This window comes from Dama dama, chromosome 17 (assembly GCF_033118175.1).
Source record: "Dama dama isolate Ldn47 chromosome 17, ASM3311817v1, whole genome shotgun sequence".
Classification (NCBI taxonomy): domain Eukaryota; kingdom Metazoa; phylum Chordata; class Mammalia; order Artiodactyla; family Cervidae; genus Dama; species Dama dama.
In genome coordinates, this window is record NC_083697.1 from 47,821,839 (window position 1) to 47,846,345 (window position 24,507).

At 42.1% G+C, this 24,507-nt stretch overlaps 1 long non-coding RNA gene across 1 annotated transcript; it reads right to left on the reverse strand.

The window, feature by feature from the left end:
* Positions 1–349: 349 nt before the first annotated feature.
* On the reverse strand, positions 350–2,961 carry LOC133071918 (uncharacterized). Its single transcript, XR_009696556.1, has 3 exons — positions 2,726–2,961; positions 2,326–2,450; positions 350–713 (listed from the first exon to the last, which is right to left on the reverse strand). It is a non-coding gene; the product is annotated as an uncharacterized LOC133071918 (long non-coding RNA).
* Between the last annotated feature and the right edge of the window lie 21,546 nt (positions 2,962–24,507).

A 24,507-nucleotide genomic window follows, 5' to 3' on the forward strand; every position in this document is an offset into this window, starting at 1 on the left:
CCAGGATAAAATGAATATTATGTCAGTGAAGCCAGAATCAGAGAGTGATGATCTGAGAATCAGTGAGAAGGAAGACGCTGACCTTGGAGAGGTTTAAGAATGCCTTACGAATAGCTATCCGGAACATAATTAAAGGCATTTTAACATCATAAGCCTTGAAGAATGCGAACCATCACCACTGCACACTGGGGAGTAAAAGATATTGCTTTTATAGCTGCAGAGCTTATGGTCAGAAGTGATATGAAATATTAGAAATGTGACAGTTTTATAATAATTTTATTCTTGCTCATTGTGATAATTTTCATTTGCAGCTTTTTACCTTTGAATATCTTGAATTGCATTAAGCCTTTCTCACTCCATCCTTGTCCTGTAATATTAGAAGCTGAGGTTTTCATCTGAGGAATTACAGTAAATGCTACAGGCACAAGCAAACAGATAATGGTGTTTATGATGCCTGTTATTTGAAGAATTAAAAGTTCTGAGTGAATCTGTCTCACAGTTAATAAAAGCAATAGAGCCCTGAGTGAAATATTGCCTCTTCGTTCTTTTTATAGTGTCACTATCTCTTCTTGTATCCTCTTCCTTCTCTCAGCTGCTTTTATTTTGGGTGTGAGAAGGGGAGGCAGGATGCTTTCTGTCAAATAATTTACTCTGCTTGCTTGCTTTTTTCTTTGTCTATATTTTTCTTTCCATTACCTTGTGCATTTTCTTTTCTGAAAAGAAGAATATGAATAATGTGAATATGAATCACTCAGGTTAGAATTAGCACTAGAGAGCATTTGGTTTAAATACTTAAATATTTCCGTTTCTCAGACAAGGAAATGGAATCAAAGGGCGCAATCGAAGCAGAGCTAGGACTACCCTCTCTTGACACCACAAAAACAATAGCTAGTATTCACTGAGCATTGGCTAGAGAGCAGGAAAACTCTAAGCATTCATATGCATTAACTCTTGTGTGTGTTCCAATAAAACTTTATTTATAAAAAGGCAGTAAGCCAGTTTCAGCTATGGGTGGGTTTCTGTGTGCTGAGCTAAGTTGCTTCAGTAGTGTCTGACTCTTGTGACCCGATGGACTATAGTCCACCAGGATCCTCTGTCCATGGGGTTCTCCAGACAGGAATACTGGAGTGGGTTGCTATGCCCTCCTCCGGGGGATCTCCCTGACCCAGGGATCAAACCCCGTCTCTTACATCTCCTTCACTGGCAGGCATGTTCTTTACCCCTAGGGCCACCTGGAAAGCTCCATGGGTGTTAGTTTGCCAACCTCTAATTCCTTTGAGCTTCAGACTGATTGTGTAGGATCGGGCCTGCTATTCTTGTCACCCCCATTTTACAGATGAGTAAACTGAGGCACAGAATGACTAGGCAATGTACCCAAAGGTGAATACTCAATGAGTGCTTCCATGTGAAGAAAGTTGTTTGACCTGGACCTACATCCTCTGCTGCACACAAGTATCTGAAATCCCCACATTCTTTCCTTTCCTTTCCTTCCCTGGGATATTTTCTTGGAGGAAAAATATCCATGTTAGTGTGTAGAATCTTACACACAAGGATGTACTGTGGACTTACTTTGGATGGTGAGTTTTAAAATTTGTTCTCTTTCTATGGTTGGCAGTGCTGTTTAGCGACATGTTTGGTCTTTTGTGGTGAATGCAAAAGAAGCAGCTGATACGGTGCTTGCCTTTGAAAAGGTTAAAAATTTAGTTGTGAAGCCAAAGAAATTAAAATCAGATAAAAATTTACTGAATAATTACTACATGCCAGTCCAAAATCTTCTTTAACTTATGATCAAGTCAAGATTCAAAAGGCTGTTCATTAGCTTATTTGTTCAGAAGTCCCAGGATACCCGACAAGAAATCTCTGTCAGCATATTTATGTCAAGTTTTGTAAAAGAACTGTGATTATTTGACAGTTACAATTTTTAAAAACTTCTTAAACATTTCCCCCCAATATGCTTGCATTTTTATTTTTTTAAATAAAAAATAAGTTGATAGCACAGTACTGCTTCAGACATGCCATTAATTAATGAAAGACTCGATCCCCACATCTCAAGGGACGATGCCCAACCATCTGTTGATGGCCAGCAGATTGCTTCCTTTTCACCCGAGTGAAAATCTTTGTTACAATGCAAGTTCGTAAATTGACTGTTCTTAAGTGAGGAGACTTCTAGATTATACATTACAGGTGATACAAAAGATGACAAAAATATTTGAAACAAAAATTCTATGTTTCAGGAATAGAGAATCTAGTTACAGAGAGGAGACATGATCACATTTCTGAGACTCCTCCCAATTATTCTGTGAATTCATACAAGGGTTAGCTTACTTTCTTATAAGTGAAGTCATTCACAATCTGTCCATAAGTGAGATGATATGGATGTGCGCCATTTGATTGCAGAGAAAGAGTTACCTGCTTGGGTGTCAGGCAGAAGAATGTATTTGAGCTGAACCCTAAAAGTTGAGTAAGATTTAGAAAGGTCGGTAGGACTGAGGAAACAGATTGGCTCATCCATTTCAAGGTCAAAACCAATTATGGAGTGAATCACAGCTGGAGCGAACTCGGACTTTCCTCCCACTGCCCCTGCCCCATCCCTCTGTATTTGCTATGAGGTGGTGGCTGTTCAATTGCTCAGTCATGTCTGATTCTTTGCGACCCCATGGACTGCAGCACGCCAGGCTTCCCTGTCTTTCACCATCTCCTGGAGTGTGCTTAAACTCATACTCACTGAGTCGATGATGCCATCCAACAATATCGTCCTCTGTTGCCCGCTTCTCCTCCTGCGCTCAATCTGTCCCAGCATCAGGGTCTTTTTTTGATGAGTTGGCTCTTCACATCAAGGGGCCCAAGTATTGGAGCTTCAGCTTCAGCATCAGTCCTTCCAGTGAATATTCAGGGTTGGTTTCCTTTAGGATGGACTGGTTTGATCTCCTTGCAGTCCGAGGGACTCTCAAGAGTCTTCTCCAGGACCCATGGGAAAGGAGCAGTGACCCCACAAGAGTCTGAGCCAGACTTGCTAATATGATTGGTCAGATAAAAGCAGACCTTAGAGCCACACCACTGTTACAGGCAGGCTTATGGTCCTTACACGTGGGAGTGGCTTCTTTCCTTTGTCCTTTGGATGTCTCTTCCTTTGATAAGCAGATCTCGGCGGGCCTGCCATTCTAGTGACTCCTGGTTTCCTGGTTAATTATTTTTCAATCTCTCAGTGTGTTATAGGTAGGCGACATCAGGCCCAGGCCCACCCTCTGGATTTCCTCTTCATTCCTGGCCTCATTCTCTCTTCTCCGTATCCTGCCACCTCTCTTCCATCCCTCTCCACATAGATTTGACAGCATATAATTGCCCCAGAATTCAGACTTACAGGAAGAGAGCAGGAGTCTTAGACCCTGCCTATGTCTTGAGACAAAAGCAAACTTGCTCCAGTTCTGCCATGTAACAGAGTAAAATAGTAGGAGGATCTGTGCTTTATTAATTTAGTGGTTCTTTTATTCTAAACATCCTGCTTCTGTATTTTGCATAAATATCTCTTGGGAACCTAATGGGGAAATAAGGATATTTGTTAGACTAAGATTTAATGTGTCTTAATTCCTTGACTATCAAATCTTTACTCTTACTCCCTAAAATTAATAACTGTTTATCCTGGAAGAGGACACCTCAAGTTGAACCTTGTGCCAATAGATTTAAAACTATTAGATAACTTAATTATAGCAGTTTGTGGTAGTCTTAAAATAATTATGTTCTTTACATTCTATTTCTGATAAATTTGATAGTTTATTTCCTAAGTGATGGAGATTAGATGTTTTAATAGCTCTGATTCTGTTAGTCACTGGACTATCCATGTGTGTACGTACATACAAATCTCACCCAGTGAACGTGGTAATGCCATGTTGATTTTTATGATGTCTAGTCATCACACAACTTGACCTGTGTGATTTCAGTTTTAAAGGGATCCTACTTTAGGTCAAATTCATAAAGACTAAATTGTATAACTCAAAGTTGGCATAGTAGATGCTAACCAAACAGCAGCTAGACCATGTTTCTCAAATTATGATCTGTGATCTGGTCTGCCAGTGTATCAGAGCCACCTAGAACTCATGTCAAATAAGCAGATTCACCTACTTTAGCCCAGAGCCACTCACACAGTTTGGGATAAGATATAAGAATCTATGGGCTTCCCCAGTGTTTCAGCAGTAAAGAAGTCTGCCTGCTATGCGGGAGATGGGGGTTCGGTCCCTGGGTCAGGAAGATCCCCTGGAGGTCCTCCTCCAGGGGAGGTCAACAATAGAGATCAATAATGGCAACCAGTGCCGGTATTCTTGCCTGGAGAATCCCATGGACAGAGGAGCCTGGCGGGCTATAGTCCATAGGGTTGCAAAAAGTTGGACACGACTCAGGTGACTTAGCACATAGAATCTATATTTTAATACACTCCTTAATGTGATTATTGTGACCACACAAATTTGAGAACCAATTGTTCTAGGCTCTGTATGTGTTGATGCTGCACATATAGAAGTCTAGATGTTGTCCAGATGTGAGATTCTGCACAGCTCACTAAACCACAGTCCTGACTCCACCCTCGAGCTATGCTCTCTGATGAGGAATCTGTCTAGTCTAGTCTCATTGGACAATTCTTTCTACAAGTTTCTTCACTGCATCTACTGTATCTGCAATCTGACCATTTGTGTGAAGGTGATGGGATGTGAGAGTGGCAGTTTTAATAAAGTCTCCAAGCATTAATTTCTTAAATTCAGCAGATTTAAAGGCAAGTCCATAGTCTACATGAGAATGTGTAGCAATTTATGCATTGCAAGTAACTAGCAGAGTGCACAACTGTGGCAAGTATTTAAGCAAATTAGAAGAACTTTGAGACTTTTTGATAAGTCCTGGAATAACCCTGGTGAGTCAATCTAAATTCTTGACCAATGTCTCATTTCCCAGGGAGTGGTTGGTTTATTTGACAGGAAAATGCCAGATATGTTTTAGTTTTTCACTATGTTTTCTGTCACCATTATCAGAATCGATTTGAAACCATAGCTAAAAGCTAAGCCAACACTTTATGTAGTTTGGCCAAGATAATAAGATGTCTGCTTTCTGCAATGTTGATTCTTGAGCATATTGAAAATTGATTCACAGTACCTTCTATCATCCAGCTTTATTTTATTCATACAAAAATGCAGTGCTTTGGAAGGTAACAAGCAGATGACCAGCAATTTTCAGAAACCACACTTTATTAAATGATATAATGTGTTTCAAGTATTCAACACAAAGCCTGATGCATGGCATAATTGAATTATATAATAGTACAGATAAAAATTTAGATTAGTTAACCCTACTTTATTTTCTCTATAATATAAGGTGGCAACTCAATAAGACAATAAGGTATAAATAAACACTTTTGGCGAAGAATTTCAGCACTAAGCTATCCACATGAAAGTTACAAAAAGCAAAGAATGGTTCCTAAAAAGATTGATGCCTAACAATACTATTAGCCTGCTTCTTCCTTTCCTGAGGAGTCCACTTTCCAAAGCCTCTAAAAAGATTGATGCCTAACAATACTCTGAGCCTACTTCTTCCTTTCCTGAGAAGCCCAACTTCCAAAGCCTGTAAAAGCTAAGAATGTCAGTTCCTTGCTGGCCTGGCCTCCCTAGCTGTTATGGCATTGGACTGTGTTCCAATACTAACCAGTGAAACCTGAGACCAAAACTGATAAGGACATTTGTTAAAGACTTTCCATTCTGATGGAAGAGAAGGACAAACAGGGACCATTTTTCTTGTTTTACGTATTTTTGTGTGTGAGGTTGTGATGTTTGGTGCTATAGCAGCTATCTTTACACCATGAGGATAGGTCCAAGAGCCTTGCAGAGAAGCTGACCCAGAATCCTGTTATTGGTGAGCTACTGAATGCACCCCAGAGCCACTCGAATTCCTTTTTCTGTGAGACAAACCTTTATTTCAAAACCTCCTAGGTTCTGATTATTCTGTTTCTTGAAATCAAATATATACTCTCGGTTACACGTTTATAACAGCTACACTTTTCTTTTAGAATGAAAGCTCCATGAAGACAGGAATCAAGTCTACTTCACTCCAGATTACAGTGACTTTAACACAATGGAAGTTTACTTCTCTCTTACACAAAGTCTGAGCTACTATGATGGTTGTATGATGTTGTCATGGAACAGTCTCCTTTTATGTTGTTGCTCTGCCTTCCCTAAGGTGCTGCCTTCATCCAAAAAGTCAAGAGGGCTCCTTGGGATGTCTACATTCCAGCCAGCAGTAAGGCAGGAAGGAGAGAGGAGAGTGCCCTATTCTTTTAAAGACAGCACTCAGAAGTTCCACCATGACTTGGCTTATTATCCTGTTGGTCAGAACTTAACCTACGAGGCACAGATACAGAGATAGCTGAGAAAGAAGTCGTTACTCTGTGTAGCCAGGTGCCCAGATAAAAATTCCACTAATATGCTGAAATAAAAAGTGAGTATTGGGACACAAAGAGCAGTTTCTTTCATAACATCACAAAAGAGAATAGCAAGTATGAATAGATTTGAAATATGTTAAAAAAAAAGCTACACAAAACAATGAGATCTTGGTTTATGCCATTCACTCTATTAAGCCCTTTTACAAAATTATCTCAACCACCATTCATAATAACATTACAACATAGCTACTGTTATTATCCTTACTTTGCAGATGTAGACAAAGAAACTCAGAGTTTGAGCAAGTTGCCCAGGGTCCTACATTGAATAACTGATGTAACTTGTATTTAAATCAGAGTTCATGCTCTGATGTTAAGATCTGTCTGGCTCACTGCCTCCAGTCCCTGCCTAACAGCCTTGCCCTAACCTTACATTCTGTGTTATGTTTACTCCCTCTTTATATTTTTCTTGTGAACTACAAAGGCTTACATTTTCTACTGATTACTTTTGTTCCAGTTTTTTGCTTCTCTCGTCTTACTCTCTACCCTTTGTCTTTATAGCACCAACCCCCAAATGGTACATATCTCTTTCTCTCTTTATTTATTCCCTAAGGCCAGTTATTAAGGAATTGTCTTCCCACTCCAAACTGACCCTTCTCTTGTCCCTTGTGTGATGCAGGCAGTGGGACCCTACAACCACCTATCTGCTTTGCCCACTGCTCTCTGTTAAGTCTTGCCGAAAGGAAACACTAGAGGGACACTGTGAGCAAGACGGCAGGGGAGAAGGTACCTGTTCCTGTTTTTTCCTTCTTGCTTTATTCAATCTCCAGTTCCTGTCCTTATTACTTAGGGGGTGCTTCTTCACCCCAGCAGCTGAAAGCACGTTGAAGTTTTTCAAAGTCTTGTAGGACCAGTCCCATCACATCCCCTGAGAAACACAAGCTTCAGCCATGCAGCACTCCCTCCTCGGAAGTCCGAGTTGAGTTTCAGCCTTTTGGGCGTCTTTGTTGTGTTTTAATGGTGCTTATCTGTCGCCTTGGTTTTCTCAGCCCTATGGGTGGTAGCTATGTGGTGCAATGGCTGTCTTCCTAACACGTCACAGTTGTCAAGTTATGCTCAGTCAGTTTTGGTTTAACTTTTTTTCCTTCTCGGTCATTTATTGGCTTAGTTTAATTTTTCTGATTAGACCGATGTTTCCATTTTTAGGAAAAAGAAGCAGCTTCACAGACAGTCCTTGATTGAGGGCAGGATCCCATCCGTGTGTCTCCGTGCAGAGGTGGGGCCACTCTCGGGAACAGAGTGGGAAGTGGAACATGGGGGGTGAATCGTGTCCTTTTTGTACATTCCTGAGACCGGAGTGGGGCTTCCCAGGTGGTGCAGTGGTAAAGAACCCGCCTGCCAATGCAGGAGGCGTGGGTTCAATCCCTGCATTGGGAAGATCCCCTGGAGGAGGAAATGGCGACCCACTCCAGTATTCTTGCCTGGAAAATTCCATGGCCAGCGGACCCTGGAAGGCTACAGTCCATGGGGTTGCAATGAGTCGGACATGGCTGAGCACACAGGCACATAGAAGCAAGCCCGGTTTTTTCTGACTGAGTTGCTCTCACACTTATGCTCCGGTGAACTCAGAAGCACTTCAAACCTGAAAGCACCTTTGTTTTCAAGTATTTCTCTGAGGAAGAAAAATCTGACTGACTCGACTCACTCAATGGAAAGGAAAACCGAGGTGGAGCAAGGAAGCTGGGCAAGCTTTCCGATTAGACTGAAGCCAGGACAAGAATCCTCTGATATTTGGACAGTTTTCTTCTAACTCCTCCTAGGTAGGAGGGGGTGGTGGTGGCAGGAAAATTGACCACTGAGAGCAAGCTTGTTCCTCTTCTTTGACCTTTCTCACTGGCAAATACAGCCCTTCACTTTCCTGGCCTGCTCGTCTGGTACTTTCCACAGGCAAAAAAAAAAAAAAAAAAAAAAAAATTCACTTCAGAGAAAGAAAATAAAGGGAGATCAAAGGCTTGTATAATTTCACTTCTCAGGGAGGAGAGAGAACCTCGCCTAGCAGCCTGCTTCTCAGGAGTTATCCAAACCGCCCCGTCTCTGTGGCCCGCAGTGGTTTGGAAGCAGCAGCGTGGTGTTGACTCTTCTTTCCACAGTCGCGAATGACACCAGCGGAGGCTTAGGCAGACAAGATAAACACCCACTTGGAGGATCCGGACGGCGAGAGTAAGCCCTGGGACTCCCACCAAGACCACGGGGACTGCACATCTACGTTCTTTGATGTTGTGGAGGATCGGAGCCCCGTGTTCATCTGGTGCAAAGGACTGATTTGGATATTGGTGACCCAATGGCTGTATTTGAGCGTGTCAGCAGGTGATGTTTCTTTGACGATGTCCAGCACTATGGCCTCCATGGCTCAAGAACTGACTGATTGCGTCTCTAAGCAACTACGTTTTCTTTTTCTTTTCTCTTTTGATAAGAGCTGATCTTGCGCGAAAGAGGCTGGATGATATGATAAGTTGCTTTGAAGATGGAGTGATATTTAATATTTTGAGTGACTGCTTCTTGTTGAAGCAATTGGGTTCCTCAAGGACATGCTATACATGTTTAAAATGAGATGACTGGGGCTGCCACTGGATAATCGACTGTGAAATAAGCCTGTAGGAAAGGACAATTACTCCTGGGGCCTCAAATGCAAGAAAGCCCTCCTGAGGTCCTGTGGGGTTCTAGTCAGGAGTGAAAATGACAGTTGCTTCACTGCTCAGCATGGGCTGGAGTCTGCACTGTAAACCCACTCCCTGGGGTTACAGAGATGTAGGTACAGCCCAGTCAACAACCAGTTGTTCATGGTCTGAGTGACCTTTGTGAACAACCCACTTGTCCATCCTAACATTAACTAATTATCCAGAAACCAGTTGTCAAGAACCTACTATGTACCAGGTATATACATAGGTACTAGAAACAAGGGAACACACAGTATTACACTCTTTAAACACAGTTAGGCATCAAACGAGAGAAAGAGAATGCACTGATATTTATTAAAGCTATAACTATACTTATATAGTATATAAACTATGTCTGCATGCCTGCTAAGTCCCTTCAGTTGTGTGACCCTATGGTTACATAGGTTCTTTGTGACCCTACGGACCATAGCTCGCCAGGCTTCTCTGTCCATGGGGATTCTCCAGGCGAGAATACTGGAATGAATGGCCACGCCCTTCTCCAGGAGATCTTCCCAATCCAGGGATCGAACCCGCGTTTCTCATGTCTCCCGCATTGGCAGGTGGGTTCTTTACCCACTAGCACCACCTGGGAAGCCCACACTATGTATTGTAGGCCAGAAATGACTATCTTTTTAATCTCCTCAACCATTTTATAAAATAAGTGTCATGTCCATTTTACAGAAGATAAACCTGAGACTTGGAGCGGTGAAATAACTAGCTGGCAGAGCATAACGTTGAGATTCAGCCCAGGCTGCCTACACGTGTCCCCAGTGCCCCATGATGCAGTGGAGAGTAGCTTGGAAGGTAGCTGTGACCGGGGCTTTGTTCTCTCACAGCCACAAATCTCCAAAGCCTCATGACTAATGTGGCCGTTTTTATTTCTTTCTTTTAATGGAGAAACTTTTATTTTCTTCTTTTCCTAAACTAATCAAGGATTCTAAAAGCTGCTCAGGAGGTTTTAGTGAGAGGTACATACTGAAGTCACATCAAATTAAATGCACAATTACAATGACAGTTAGCCAATACCCAAACCCGAGGCACCATATTGAACAAACCCCATAGAAATTTAAGCCAACGCTTGACCTAAAACTGCAGCTGATATTTGAAATGCCAGATGAATTCAAGAGATCCCGTGGATGGCTCCAGGATTCAGCAGGCTACAGTGTAAGATGACAACAGTAGGCAGTCCTTCTGAGCTGAGGGACGCTTTTTCCTTATCAGTATTTCATTGTTCCCTACTGATAAATGCCCTTATCAGTCATAAAACAGTTTCCTTAAAACACACACACACACTCACGCATGCATGCACGTCAACACACATACACACATACTCTAAAGCAGGAAAGATATTTTCTTTAAAAAGATTTTTGCCATCAATAAAATCTCTGAGTAATATTTAGGACATGTTATAAAATAAATTTTTCATTTGTTTCTGTTAGTTTCTCTGTGTTTAGACTCTGTTTAATTCATCCTGGAAAAATTTCTCGAACCATCACTTTTATCATCAGCACTTTAATCCTGTAACAGGTTTTCTGAATGCTGTGGTTTGGATCACTCAAACCACCAACTTCCTTCTAGTTGAAGAAGTTAAAAAGGTGAAAACTACATTAAAACTACATTTCCTAGAATTCTTTATGGATGTTGTTGTTGTTCATTTGCTAAGTTGTGTCTGAATCTTTGCAACCCCATGGACTGCAGCATGCCAGGCTTCCCTGTCCTTCACTATCTCTCAGAGTTTGCTCAAACTCATGTCCACTGAGTCAGTAATGCCATCCAACCATTTCATCCTCTGTCAGCCCTTCTCCTCCTACCCTCAATCTTTCCCAGCATTGGGGTCTTTTCCAATGAGTGGTGGCTCAGATGGTAAAGAATTTGCCTGCAATGCAGGAGACCTGGGTTCCATCCCTGGGTTAGGAAGATCCCCTGGAGAAGGGAATGACTACCCACTCCAGAATCCCATGGACAGAGGAAACTGGGAGGCTAATAGTCCATGAGGTCACAAAGAGTCGGACACGACTGAATGACTAACACATCCTATGGATAGGGCTTTGGGTTTGAATTAGGGGCTACCAGTGAGTGATTTCAGAGAAGGCAATGGCACCCCACTCCAATACTCTTGCCTGGAAAATCCCATGGACGGAGGAGCCTGGTAGGCTGCAGTACATGGGGGCGTGAAGAGTCAGACATGACTGAGTGACTTTACTTTCACTTCTCACTTTCATGCATTGGAGAAGGAAATGGCAACCCACTCCAGTGTTCTTGCCTGGACAATCCCAGGGATGGCGGATCCTGGTGGGCTGCCATCTATGGGGTTGCACAGAGTCGGACACTACTGAAGTGACTTAGCAGCAGCAGCAGCAGCAGCAATGAGTGATTTTGTGTGGTATTTGTCTTCCTGACCTTCTTGGACAAGAGCCTGGATTGGTGGGTATTTCTGCAGAAGCTTTCCATTGGCCACCACCAGCTTCTGGGGGCATTTGAAGGCAATCATGGTGGAGCATGAGAGGCAGTTCCAGCTTCCTGATTCTGGCATAGCTCCAGGGGTCTCAGAAATACTAGCTTTCCTGATGGTTCATTCTGTGTAGATTGGGAGATGTTCCTGGAGGTACAGTCTAGCAGCTCCAAGAATCCTATAGACTCCCAATTCTCTGTGTTAAACCACTTCCTGACTAAGACACCTAGGGTGGTTTGTGTTTCTGGATTGAACCCCAGCTGATACTGAAGTCTGGAAAGATAGTCTGGGATCACTTGCATGTGGCCACTGTATGTCTCCAGCTAATTTTTTGGTCTTAACTTCAAATTTACCATCTACCAATTGTCACATCATGATTTCCTCCTTCCGTGCCTTTGTTTATCTCATTTTCTCTGCTTGGAATGTCCTTTTATTCTTTCTTCAAACCTCAGTTCAAAGGTCATGTTCCCCAGGAGCTTTCTCTCCTAGAATTAGGGCTAAGTGAGATATTTGTATGTTAGGTAAATTCGTTCTTTGAGTTTTGATTAGACACTGGTCCAGGCATTTGGAAATGAAAGACATCCCTGGCTTTTAGGGGACTTTCAGTCTAGAGTGGGAGATAAATGGGTAAATATATAACATAGAGACATACAACTACACTAGCATATTGAATCTCTCTCAGAGGTTGGTACAGTGTTGGTGCTTCTAAATGTCTGCTAATGTGGTTTGATATGACATATGTGGGTGAATTATATATAGTGAAATTCACATGACAGTACTTGATGCCGTGGAAGAAACACTGTCGGTTCCACTTTATGGATTCAAAGTGCACATTTCATCTCACGAGCACTAGTATAATGATTTGCCTGCAGCTTTGATCCCCGAAAGCCACTATGATTTCTTGTGGAAAGAGAATATTCCAGTTCTTTCCTTTCTACACAAAATTCGACATTCCTTGAATTAATTTCTTTCAGAAGACATCCCATGGAGCTCCATTTGAATATTTCTTAATGTACCCAGTTAATTCCAGAATTAAAGCCTCTCCCCCAGCTGAGAAAGGAAAAATATTAATAAGTTGAGATTATTGCTTACTTTCTCTGTTTACTGGAATTAAGCATATATTCACGAACAGTTTAAAATTAAACATTAAAACAAAAATCAAAAAGGAAACTGGTAAGGGACAATTTTAAAAAATTCTGTCTTGTCTGCCTAGGAACATGGCTACCTGCCAGACTGAGCCACCATCTAACACATATACAGTTCAGAGTGACTTACAGTCTAATTTCTTTAGGGCTTCCACCTGTGCTCAATTAATGACCTGCAGAACTTGAAACCTACTTTCTTCGAATCATTCTCTTTGTTTCTTATTGGGTAACACTCTTTGCCTGAAAAAATGGAATGCTTTGGCCAGGTCCCTTGTGTCTGGCAACTGTCTCCTCCACCCCAGTTGTACCAGTTTAACTCTTTCTTTTCCCATAACAATGCTGGCTTATTCTCTAGTCCCTCTTTTCCTTAGTTCTTCCACCTTGACAACCCTCCTTAGGGCCACCAGATGGCTCCAGCTTAATTTTTAAACATAACATCAAGCATCCCATTTTATCCCGTCTGCTCATGGTCCTATATCCTGGATTCCTAATTTTGCCTTTTTGCAAAGCTATGTCCTGCAACTCTAAACTGGACATTACTGTCTTGTTTAGCAAGATACCATGATGGTTCAAATCTGCACATTTTCTTTTTTGTGTTCCTTGGAGTGATACATTAAAGTCCCAATCTCTGCAACCTGGTCCCTTTGTTTAAAAATAGGGTATTTGCAGACATAACCAAGTTAAAGATGCAGTGATATTTGATTAAAGTGGGCCCTAATCTAATATGACTATGTCCTTAGAAGAAGAGAAAACAGCAACATGGGGAGGACGCCTTGTGAAGACAGAGATACGCAGACATGTAGGAGAGAGGCCATGTGAAGATGGAGGCAAAGATTGGAGTAAAGGTGCTACAAGCCATAGAACACCATAGAAGTTTAAAGAGGCAAGGAAGGGCACTTCCCTAGAGTCTTTCGAGAGAGCATGGCCGTGCCAGCACCTTGCTTTTGGATTTCTAGTTTCTGGAACTGTGAGAGAATACATTTGTCTTATCTTAAGCCACCCAGTTTGTGTTAATTTGTTACTGCAGGCGTAGGAAACTAATATAGAAACTCAAACAAGATGCGGCCCAGTTGGCCCTGTGGTTGGGCAGTGAACATCAAGAAAAGCAGAAACCATCTGTTCCAGCTCTCTGTTTGGAAATACTTTCTTACATTTTAATACCACATTAAAGTTCACGGAACAGTTTCTACATATATTATCCTCACCAGTCCACGAGTTTGGAATTCCCCCTCATTTTGCAGATGAGGCAACAGCTGAGGCTGGATGTTGACTATCTTGATCAAAGTAACACATCTGGTAGGTGGTAGAGTCCAGCTCATTCTTGGCTTGTTTGACAAAACCCCACGGCACTTTCTACTACCCCATCCTGCCTACTTGGTGTAGTGAAAAAGTCCCTTGAATACACCTTCTTCCAACCCTCTTCACTGTCTATGTGACTGCTGCTGGACAGGTGATCTCAGGACTGAAGTTCAGAAACTCAGCTTCATCAGATCAGTGAAAGTAAGCAAGTGTCAGGCTGATGGACGTGGCTGTACTGGAATATAGCTCAAATACCATCCACCTCTCTCCATCTTGCTCCTTCCACCAATGAGGTCACAGCACCAGTCTGCTATCAGCCTGCTCCTGCTTAAGCTCATGACAGTGTTCCCCAGGCAGCCAGAGTGAGCATTTAAACGTGAAAAATTACATGACTCTAGTTACTCACAGAACCTTTCACAGTGTACAAAAGAATACTTACCTTGAACTACAGGGTCCTGCCAGGTCCTCTGATTTCATCTCACATCTCTCTCATCCCTTGTTCACTGTGTTTCAGCCTCACTGGTCTCCTTTTTCCTCTTGAACATGTCAGGGTCATTCCCACTACTGACCTTCGCCCTAGCTCTTTTCTATGCCTATGCTTTCAAGTTGTGATTCAGATATTTCCTCTTTAGGGAAGTGAAAGTGAAAGGGAAAGTGTTAGTCACTCAGTCGTGTCCAACTCTTTGTGACCCCATGGACTGAATGAAGCCCGTCAGGCTCTTCTGTCCATGGGATTTCCCAGGCGAGAATACTGGAGTGGGTTGCCATTTCCTCCTCCAGGGGCATCTTCCTGACCCAGGGATTGAACCCAGGTCTCCTGCATTGCAGGCAGATTCTTTACTGTCTGAGCCATCAAGGAAGCTCCCCTGTTTAGGGAGGCTTTTCCTAAATTCTATCCAAGCTTATAGTCCCTTCTCTTAGTCTTTCTCTACTTCTCTTGTTTTCTTTTCTTTTTTTTTTGAAGTACAGTTGATTTACAGCCTCATGTTAGTTTCAGTTATACAGCATAGTGATTCAGTTATATATGCTCTTTTTTAACTTTTTTTCCTTTATAGGTTATTACAAAATATTCAGTATAGTTCCCTGTGGCTTCCCTTCTGGCTCAGCTGGTAAAGAATCTGCCTGCAATGCGGGAGACCTGGGTTTGATCCCTGGGTTGGGAAGACCCCCTGGAGAAGGGAAAGGCTACTCACTTCCAGTATTCTTGCCTGGATAATTCCACGGACAGAGGATCCTGGTGAGCTACAGTCCATGGGGTCACAAAAAGTTGGACACAACTGAGTGACTAAGCACAGCACAGCACCATGTCTTCTTTATTCATTCATCTGTCAATGGACATTTAGGTTGTTTTATTGTCATCATAGAAATTGTTACTATTTCAAACAGTCTCATTTGCTAATTTATTTCCTTGCTTTATTGCCTGCCTCCCTTACAAGTCTCTAAGATTCATGATGACCAAACATTGTTTTTTTCTATGTTGTATATCCAGAACATAAAAGAGTGCCTGATTGATAGCAAATACTCCGTACAGGTTTGTTGAATGAACACCAAATGTAATAAGTAGTCATAACCAAGTGTTTCAGAGCTTACTATGCTTCAGACACTGATGTAGCGCTTACATGAACCATCTCATTCACAGCAACCCAATGAGTTAGAAATGATTCTTCATCCCCATATTAGAGATGAGACCCCGAGGCTGAGATGAAAGGACGTACACAAGGTCATTCAGCTTGTGAGTATTAAGACTCAAATCCAGGTGTGCGAATGACTAGTTTATTCTCTCATACTCCCTGCTTGGATTATGTACAGACTTGCAAGGCTTATTTCATGGTGTCAAGGACTATTTCAGAAAGCAAATGTTAGGTATTAAGGCAATGGTTTTTTCTTTTTTATGGAAGTCGTCCGGCTCACTACTCACATCCAGAACCACAGTTCAGTACATGGAGTCAGGTAAATAGCCCTATTCCTGGTAGTACCATTGTTTTTAGGGCTCCATCCTGATGTCATTTACTTTGTGCTTTATGGATTGGGGGGGGGACAATTTCCAGACTAATCAATGGCTCCCTTGACAGCAAAGAATTCTTAGAAACAAAGAGGTCACGGTAGAATATTGTTCCATGCTTCCCCTCCTCTTCATATGGCTCCCATTAATTTCTCCTCCTGCGTTAGCAAAGCTGGCTGGGACACAGGCTCCATTTAGCAAAACGATGAAACACAAACGTTTATTGAGCCTGTGCTTCGAATCAACAGGGTTTTCCTCAGATTGAGTTGCCGCCAATTATCCTCCATGCAATTATGGCGATCCCAGAAGCAAGCAGATGGGGAAGAGTTTTGTTTTCAAATGGAGGAGAAACCAATATGTAGGAAGAAAAGGCAGCTTGTTCATTTGAACAGACTCCAGGTGGCTGGTCGCCAAAAGGCAGAGAGCTGGGGAGCCAGGTCTGGCCCTGGATCAGTCCGGCTGCCCACAGACCAGAGGAACCAGCGAGGTGACAGGCTCTGCCCCCCACATCACACTTGTCTGCCGGCGGCCAGCTTGGCTGGGAGAGTGGAGGCCGAGGGAGAGGCAGCCCACAGAGGTCCTCGCAGGTCAGACATCCGACCTTGATGCCACTGGAACATCAAGTCCTGCTATTTTGTTGTCGTTCAACAGTAACATGTTGATGTGTTTTATTAGAGAAGAAAATTCAAGAAAAGACATGCAAAAGCTCAAGCCATATGGCAGACCTCCTGGGACAGCTTTGATCATTTGGAGTTTCACAAAACCTAGAAGATATTTCCCCTTTCTGAAAGATCACATTGTCCTAAACTTCTTGCTGGACTCTGCCTCTTGAGGGTACCATTCACAAGAGAACCAAGGACACTGTTGAGTGATTGCTGTAATTATTTCCATCTGGGTTTTTATTTACAATTACATAGGGTGCCTAGGGCTACATTAAAAAGAGTCAACATCGTCAGTTCCATGATCATCAATGCTTAGAGGGGATTTGTTCCCCCTTTGAGGCGAAGGGACTACATTCACACTGAAACAAATCCAAGTCACATGACATGAAGTGTAGGAACGATTTACTCAGTACATTAATTAAGGTGAAAAAAAGTATAATTAAATGAGGGGAAAATCCCTACATCAGCCCAACCTATCAGCCATATAAAGGTAGTTTGAATTTTAGTTATCATCCACATAGCAAATAAGGACTTGTGATCCTGTTTCAAAAGAATCTGCTTCCCAGGTGGCACAGTAGTAAAGAATCTGCCTGCCAATGCAGGAGACTCAGGTTCGATCCCTGGATCGGGAAGATACCCTGGAGGAGGAAATGGCAACAAACTCCAATATTCTTGCCTGGAGAATTCCAGGGACAGAAGAGTTTGGCAGGTACAGTCCATGAGGCTGCAAAGAGTTAGACATGAGTGAGCACACAAGAAAAATAATAAGATTCTGTTTTAAAGAATAGCTTATTTTTCTAGATTAAATAGGTAAGAAAACATTTTATATGACCTCAGTTTTAATCCCTGTTCAGCCACATATAGCTGCGTAGCTTTGGTCAAGTCATTTATATTGTCTGGGACTCAGTTTCTCCCTCTAGATGAAGTTAGCACTCTCAAATTTTGGGGTGAGTTTCACTCATGGATCCTGACATGTGCATTTTTGACTAGAGGAAAAAAAATAGCCTGATAAACTTTGAGCTTTTTAAAAGGGGGATTCAGTCTGTAAGCACCTAAATAATAATACCGGAGAGCATGCTGATGGTTTCACAAATGATCACAACAATTGCACGTCTTTCACCTGACTGAATATCATGGCGAAATGCAGGGGTATGCGAAACCAATTCTGCCCATACAACATGTACGAGATGGATGGTGTCTATTTTGAGGGTAAGGGGAAAAAAGCCCAGGAAACCTCTTAGAGGCAGGAAGCAATTTTGGAAGTGCTGCAAAAGACAGTGATATTGTTCTTGGTTTAATAGGTGATCTGCCCCATGAAATAAAGCTGCAGGGCCACGTTTGTCTTGGTTAATAATGTCAGCGGAATGAGGAGGTTTAGCTGTAATAACAGTAATAACTGTGTCGATGTAACTGCTTGGGCTGAATTTCCATCTGCAGCCTCATAATATATGACCTTTGTTATGCCTCTACCTGTTGATTTTTTAAAGCAAAATTGGCTTGTCTGTTCTGCTCAGGGAATGGAGGCTGAAATAGTCCATTTTCCCTGGATAAATCAAGGTCTTGTGGGTGGTGATTTAATCTCACAAGTGTCTTTTCGGGCTTGATTAAAATTGCAGAGAAAAGAAGTCGGACATTAACAAATACATTGTTACTCTGGTAGTGAATCAGGTGGGTTTAAAGCTAGACTGGACATTTTTATTTACTTCTTGTCTTTCCTTTCATTACCTTCCATTTTTTATTCCCATAAAACAAATATTGATACCTGTATTTTCTTCTATGATGTCTTCCCTGCCCTCCCCTGATAGAGTTAACCATTCCCCACTCTTGGGACATGTTTTATTACACTTGTCATGTGTGTGCTCAGTCGTTTAGTTGTGTCCTACTCTTTGCGGTCCCATGAACTGTAGCCTGCCAGGCTCCTTGGCCCATGGAGTTTTCAAGGCAAGGATACTGGAGTGGGTTGCCATTTCCTTCTCCAGGGGATCCTCTCCACCCAGGGATCGAACCCATGTCTCTGGTGTCTTCTGCATTGGCAGGTGAGTTCTTTGCCACTAGTGCCATCTGGGAAGCCCTATGCTTGTCATGAAAGTGAAAGTCACTCAGTCATGCCCGACTCTTTTTGACCCCATGGACTGTAGCCTGACAGGCTTCTCTGTGCATGGAATTCTCCAGGCCAGAATACTGGAGTGGGTAGCCATTCCCTTCTCCAGTGGATCGTCCCAACCCAGCGGTCGAACCCAGGTCCTGCATTGCAGGTGGATTCTTACTATCTGAGCCACCAGAGAAGCCCAAAAGAAAGGCAGCTACCAGGTGTAACTCTAATGCCATCCTCAAATTGTAAGTGCAGTCTTAACCACCGCACCACCAGGGAAGTCCCAACACTTACCATACTATTTTGTAATTCATTTGTTAATCCATCTCATCTCCATCCCTGCCCTGGGGGTTCTTTGAAGGTGAGGTGAGGTCTTGCTCATCTCTGGATCTCTAACATTCATCATGAAGCCTTCTACAACATTTTCTGGAAGTGCAATGTAATATTCTGCCACATACCTTTTCCCCCCGAAGTGTTTTCACACAATGTGAAGTCACTTAGTTCTTCCAGTCATCTCATGCAGTGGTCAGGGGAGGTAATGGAGTAGAAGCAGCTGAGATTAAGTGAAGTGTGTTGATTGGAAACTGGCTGAATGGTTCAAGATTTTCCAACTAATTAGTAGTGAACACAGGGTCAGAGCTCTTGTTTTCTAATGACTAGCCTTGAGCTTGGGCTAGCCCGTGCAAGATGGGTAACCCATGGGATATACATGGTAACAGACACCTTTCTCATTGTTTTCTAACATACCCAGGCTAATACACCACTTGTATTTATTTTTCTTTCTAACCCATCTTCCTTTCCCACTACTAACTTTATTATTGTTATTTTTCAAAATCTTTTTCCATTTTTTTCCTCTTACTACCATTTTCTTTTATACTCTTATATCTCTTTTCCCTCACTGGAGGCCTTCAAGCTGTGACACAGGCTGAAGACTATTGATTGTTGTTCAGTTGCTAAGTCATGTCCCGCTCTTTGTGATCCCATGGACTGCAGCATGCCAGGCTTCCCTGTCCTTCACTATCTCCTGGAGTTTGCTCAAACTCATACTGTCCATTGAGTCAGTGATGTTATCTAACCATCTCATCCTCTGCCACCCCCCTTCTCCTCCTGCCCTCAATCTTTCCTAGCATCAGGGTGTTTTCCAATGAGTCAGCTCTTCAAATCAGGTGGCCAAAGTACTGGAGCTTTAGCTTCAGCAACAGTCCTTCCAATGAATATTCAGGGTTGACTTCCTTTAAGATTGGCTGGTTTGATCTCTGTGCCATCCAAGGGACTCTGAAGAGTCTTCTCCAGCAGCACAATTCAAAAGCATCAGTTCTTTGGTGCTCAACCTTCTTTATGGTCCATCTCTCACATCCATACATGACTACTGGAAAACTGTTACTTAGCTTAGACAATGTTAAGACTTCCTCTGACAGGTCTAATCATGTAGATCTGTCCTTCCCAAACTTAAGTTCTTGAGACTGGGAGTTCTAGAAGCCCCAGTGTGAGCACATTGTAATAAATATGAATGACAATATACCTGATACCCTAAGGAGGATATGATTACTGAAGGGGTTGGATGGTAAATGCCATGACTTCAGAGGACACTTAGCTCATAACAGGGCGCATGGAGAGATGGGTACAGAAGAAGGCTCTTTGGATGGTTCTTGAAGGATCCAACTGAGCTCTGGAGTCAACCAGCTTGGGTTTCAATCTTGCCTCCAGCACTGATTGGTTGAATGCACTTGGGCAAAGTATTCTTTCCAAGGCTTAGTTTTTCCATCTGTAAAAGGGGGATTATGGCAATATAATCATACTGTTGAATATTAAAAAAAAGATAATGAAAGTAAAGGGCATAGATCACTGCCTGACTCATGATCAGTGTTCATATAGATTAATGACTATTCTTAAAATGTTTATTTATGTTAATTTTTGTTGCACATATAGGTGCAGGTCCATTATAGAGTGGAACACAAAATTTGCCCAAGTCTGAATTTCTGTGATAAAACACAGACCCTCAGAGAAGCTTTGAACCTTGATGATAGGCAGCTTCAGGCAATCTCCAGACCTGGACGTTCCTCTGATTTGATGGGCACTGGCTCCATGGGATGGTTTAGAAGCAGAGACCAGGATGGGCAAATGACAGCTAAAGATGCTGAAAAGGACTCTGCGGAGTTCCTGAGCCCTAACTGGAGAGTTAACTAAGTTTTCAGGAAGAAGGCAGTCACGCTGAATAATTCCTATTGGCTGTAACAGACGCTTTCCACAAAGCTACGTACAGAGGTCCTTCTTTTCAAGACAAAATAGTGAGCAGAAGAAGCTTGAGCTCAATGGTCCCCTCCTTGGTTCCTTTTAGAGTCTCTCATATTGGGACTCTCAAACACCCACTTCTCTCTAGCTACTGTAACTGATGCCATCTTCCTCACTATTGTGCTAATCCACCTGTGCTTGTCCTAGTTCTAAATCCTCTCTGTCCTTCCTATCCTACACCTCTGTCCCTGCCTCCAACTTTACTTCTCATTCCCAAGAGGGGTGAGCAAATCCAATAAATGAATTTGTGATATGTAACCAATGAGCGATACTGCAAGCCACAGGCTGTGTTTTCAAGGAAATAGACTTGATTCCTGTTATTTGTGGTAGTTACGTTCCATAAAGTTGCTGTGAACATTGAGTTAGAGGATATTGAACCATTACTCCCAGGGGAAAAACAGAGTTAGGTCCTTGTGAGTCTCAGGTCACAATTTTGTCAACCGTTCAGTACATAAACTTGTTTTATGTGTGTTTCTGTCTAAAGACCCCCTTATTTAGTATCTATTGTTGATTCATTAACATTGAACTCAAGGCCAACAGCACCATAACTCATGCATGAGTGAAGCTGGTCTAACATGTTCTTTCCCACATCATAGCTTTCTTGCGCTTCAGAACACTGGACAGAACTTTAGTACTACACTCTGGGGCCATTTCAGTGGCGAAATCACCAACTAAAAGCACAAAAAATGTGAAAAGGATGGCACTAAATAGATTCTGAGAAGGACTCATTTATAGGAAGAGAGCTAAAGCAGAAAGCAAAGCATTGCCTTGTTGGACCTCAGCTGGGAGCATGTGTGTCCAGTAGCTCAAAAATTTTTTGTCACTCTGTCCATGTCTGCAAATGACCACAAAAGCTCTGCAAGTATTGATTTTGTTCAACAAACTTTAGCAAGTAGGTAAATTCACAAATATGGAGTCTGCAAGTACTCAAGGTTGGTTCTATTTGCATTTTCACAGAGCTCAGACTACAAAAGAGCATCCTTTCTAGAATGTCAAGGCTAAACATCCCCCAAGGGTTCAAGGACATCTTACTGTCAAGTGAATAATGGTCTTCAGTTTCCAAACTGTGTGCACATCTACTTTACAGTGTGGTTAAGAGTACAGGGTTTGGTGTCAGTCATACTGGCCTCCCCATGATTAACTATGCAGTTTCAGGCAACTCAAAATTTTGGAATCCTGGTTCATCTGTGAGATAGATGGAAACTTACTGGAAACTTATACTAATATTTACTTTAATCCCTCAGAAAGTTTTTGGAAAGTCTTTATTTTTTTGGGCTCCAAAATCACTGCAGATGGTGATTGCAGCCATGAAATTAAAAGACGCTTACTCCTTGGAAGGAAAGTTATGACCAACCTAGATAGCATATTAAAAAGCAGAGACATTACTTTGCCAACAAAGGTCCATCTAGTCAAGGCTATGGTTTTTCCAGTGGTCATGTATGGATGTGAGAGTTGGACTGTGAAGAAAGCTGAGTGCCAAAAAATTGATGCTTTTGAACTGTGGTGTTGGAGAAGACTCTTGAGAGTCCCTTGGACTGCAAGGAGATCCAACCAGTCCATCCTAAAGGGGATCAGTCCTGGGTGTTCATTGGAAGGACTGATGCTGAAGTTGAAACTCCAATACTTTGGCCACCTGATGTGAAGAGTTGACTCATTGGAAAAGACCCTGATGCTGGGAGGGATTGGGGGTAGGAGGAGAAGGGGACAACAGAGGATGAGATGGCTGGATGGCATCACCGACTCGATGGGCATGAGTTTGAGTAAACTCCAGGAGTTGGTGATGGACAGGGAGGCCTGGCGTGCTGCAACTCATGGGGTCGCAAAGAGTCGGACACAACTGGGCGACTGAACTGAACTGAAGAGTACAACTAAAGGGCTACCAGACCATCATATCTGGATGTGTTATAAGAATTGGATTAATTTGCCAATTATATTTTTCTCCTACCTTTGGATATCTTTCCTTCAATAGTTATCTAAATCTGATCTATACTTCAAAACTCAACTAAAGTTTCTTCTCAATAATTTTACTCCAGAATCCTTCTGGCAAGTCCCATATCCTCTGAAATTATAGCATTGACTATTCATACCCCTGGCTCTCATATGCCTAATACCTTGTGGAATTATATTATCATTTATGTTATTGTGTATTTTTACCTTATTTTCTCTGTGAGGTATACATAAAACACATTTGAATATCCACAATGTGCAATGCTCCATGCAATGGTTTCTGGGGTCTTCAAAGACCTCCCAACCTAGAAATCTTTCTGATTGGTTTCATATTTGCTTAGGGCTTTCTCATGGCTTTCTTATGCATCTTTGTCTCATTTCTTTTTCCATATTTATTTCTCTTTACAAGGTGGGCAGGGCCATGTTCAATGTTTCCATTTTATAGATGGACAGGCTGATCTTAGAGAAGTGAAATAAGTCCTCAGTCACACGGCAACCCAAGTGAAGTGTTGTTGTTGATGATGGTGATTACACATTACTTCCAGGGTGATTCTTGTTGATACCCTGATGTTCTTGTGAATTCCTTTGATCAGTGAACTTCAATTTCCCTGAGAAAGAGTTTGAAACATTCTTCTCTGTTCCAGGTTAGCCACCAGCTGATATGTTGGTTCTAGTTTATCACCACCCCCTGATATGACAGTGATCACTCCAGAAGGAGGATCTGCCAAAGATGCCAGCCAAAACCTGATGGTAACTGTTTGAAATTCCAATTCTGATGCTGATTTTAGCCGTAAAACAACTTCAACAGCATTGACCATTGCACATAAAGAAAGAAGGAGGCTAGAGAAAGAGAGCAGAGAGCAGGAGACACAGCAGGAAACAGTTATGATATAAAATACTTGTATCTGATGCTTCTGGTCATCCCTTTTGGAGTTCACATTGACAGGGCTTTCTCTGTCTCAGTGTTCAGAGTTTTGTACTCTTCTAATATCAGACATTTAAACCTTTGTTCCAATTTAGGTCAGAATCACTCAAGCAGAGCCCTGAGTTAATGTGTAAATTTCTCCCTAGGGTAGCCTTCATTTTGGAATAAAAGGCTTAGTCCCATCTTTAAAGAATTTTAGGTTTTAGTGAGCAGGTTTGGGGGTATGAGTTAGCAAGGAGAATTTTCCAAATATTATTCCAAGAAAATATCATGAATATCCATAGACTATGCTCTGGTTTGTCCTTTTTGGGCCTCAATGTTTGTGATATTCTGTATTATTATTCAACCAGCTGTCTCTTGGTCTGCTGTTTGTAAAGGATGTGAGTGGGGAAAAGACCATTCTCCTGGGTCTCTTTTAGTCCTGACATTCTAGGATTCTGGGCTCCTCTTTCCTGCTCATTATTCTTTTCAAACTCTTAACACCTTTGTGTTTATATTATTATTAATTTTAAGTCATTATACAGACGGGTTGAATAAAAAAAGACAATTCTCTCTCCTTGCC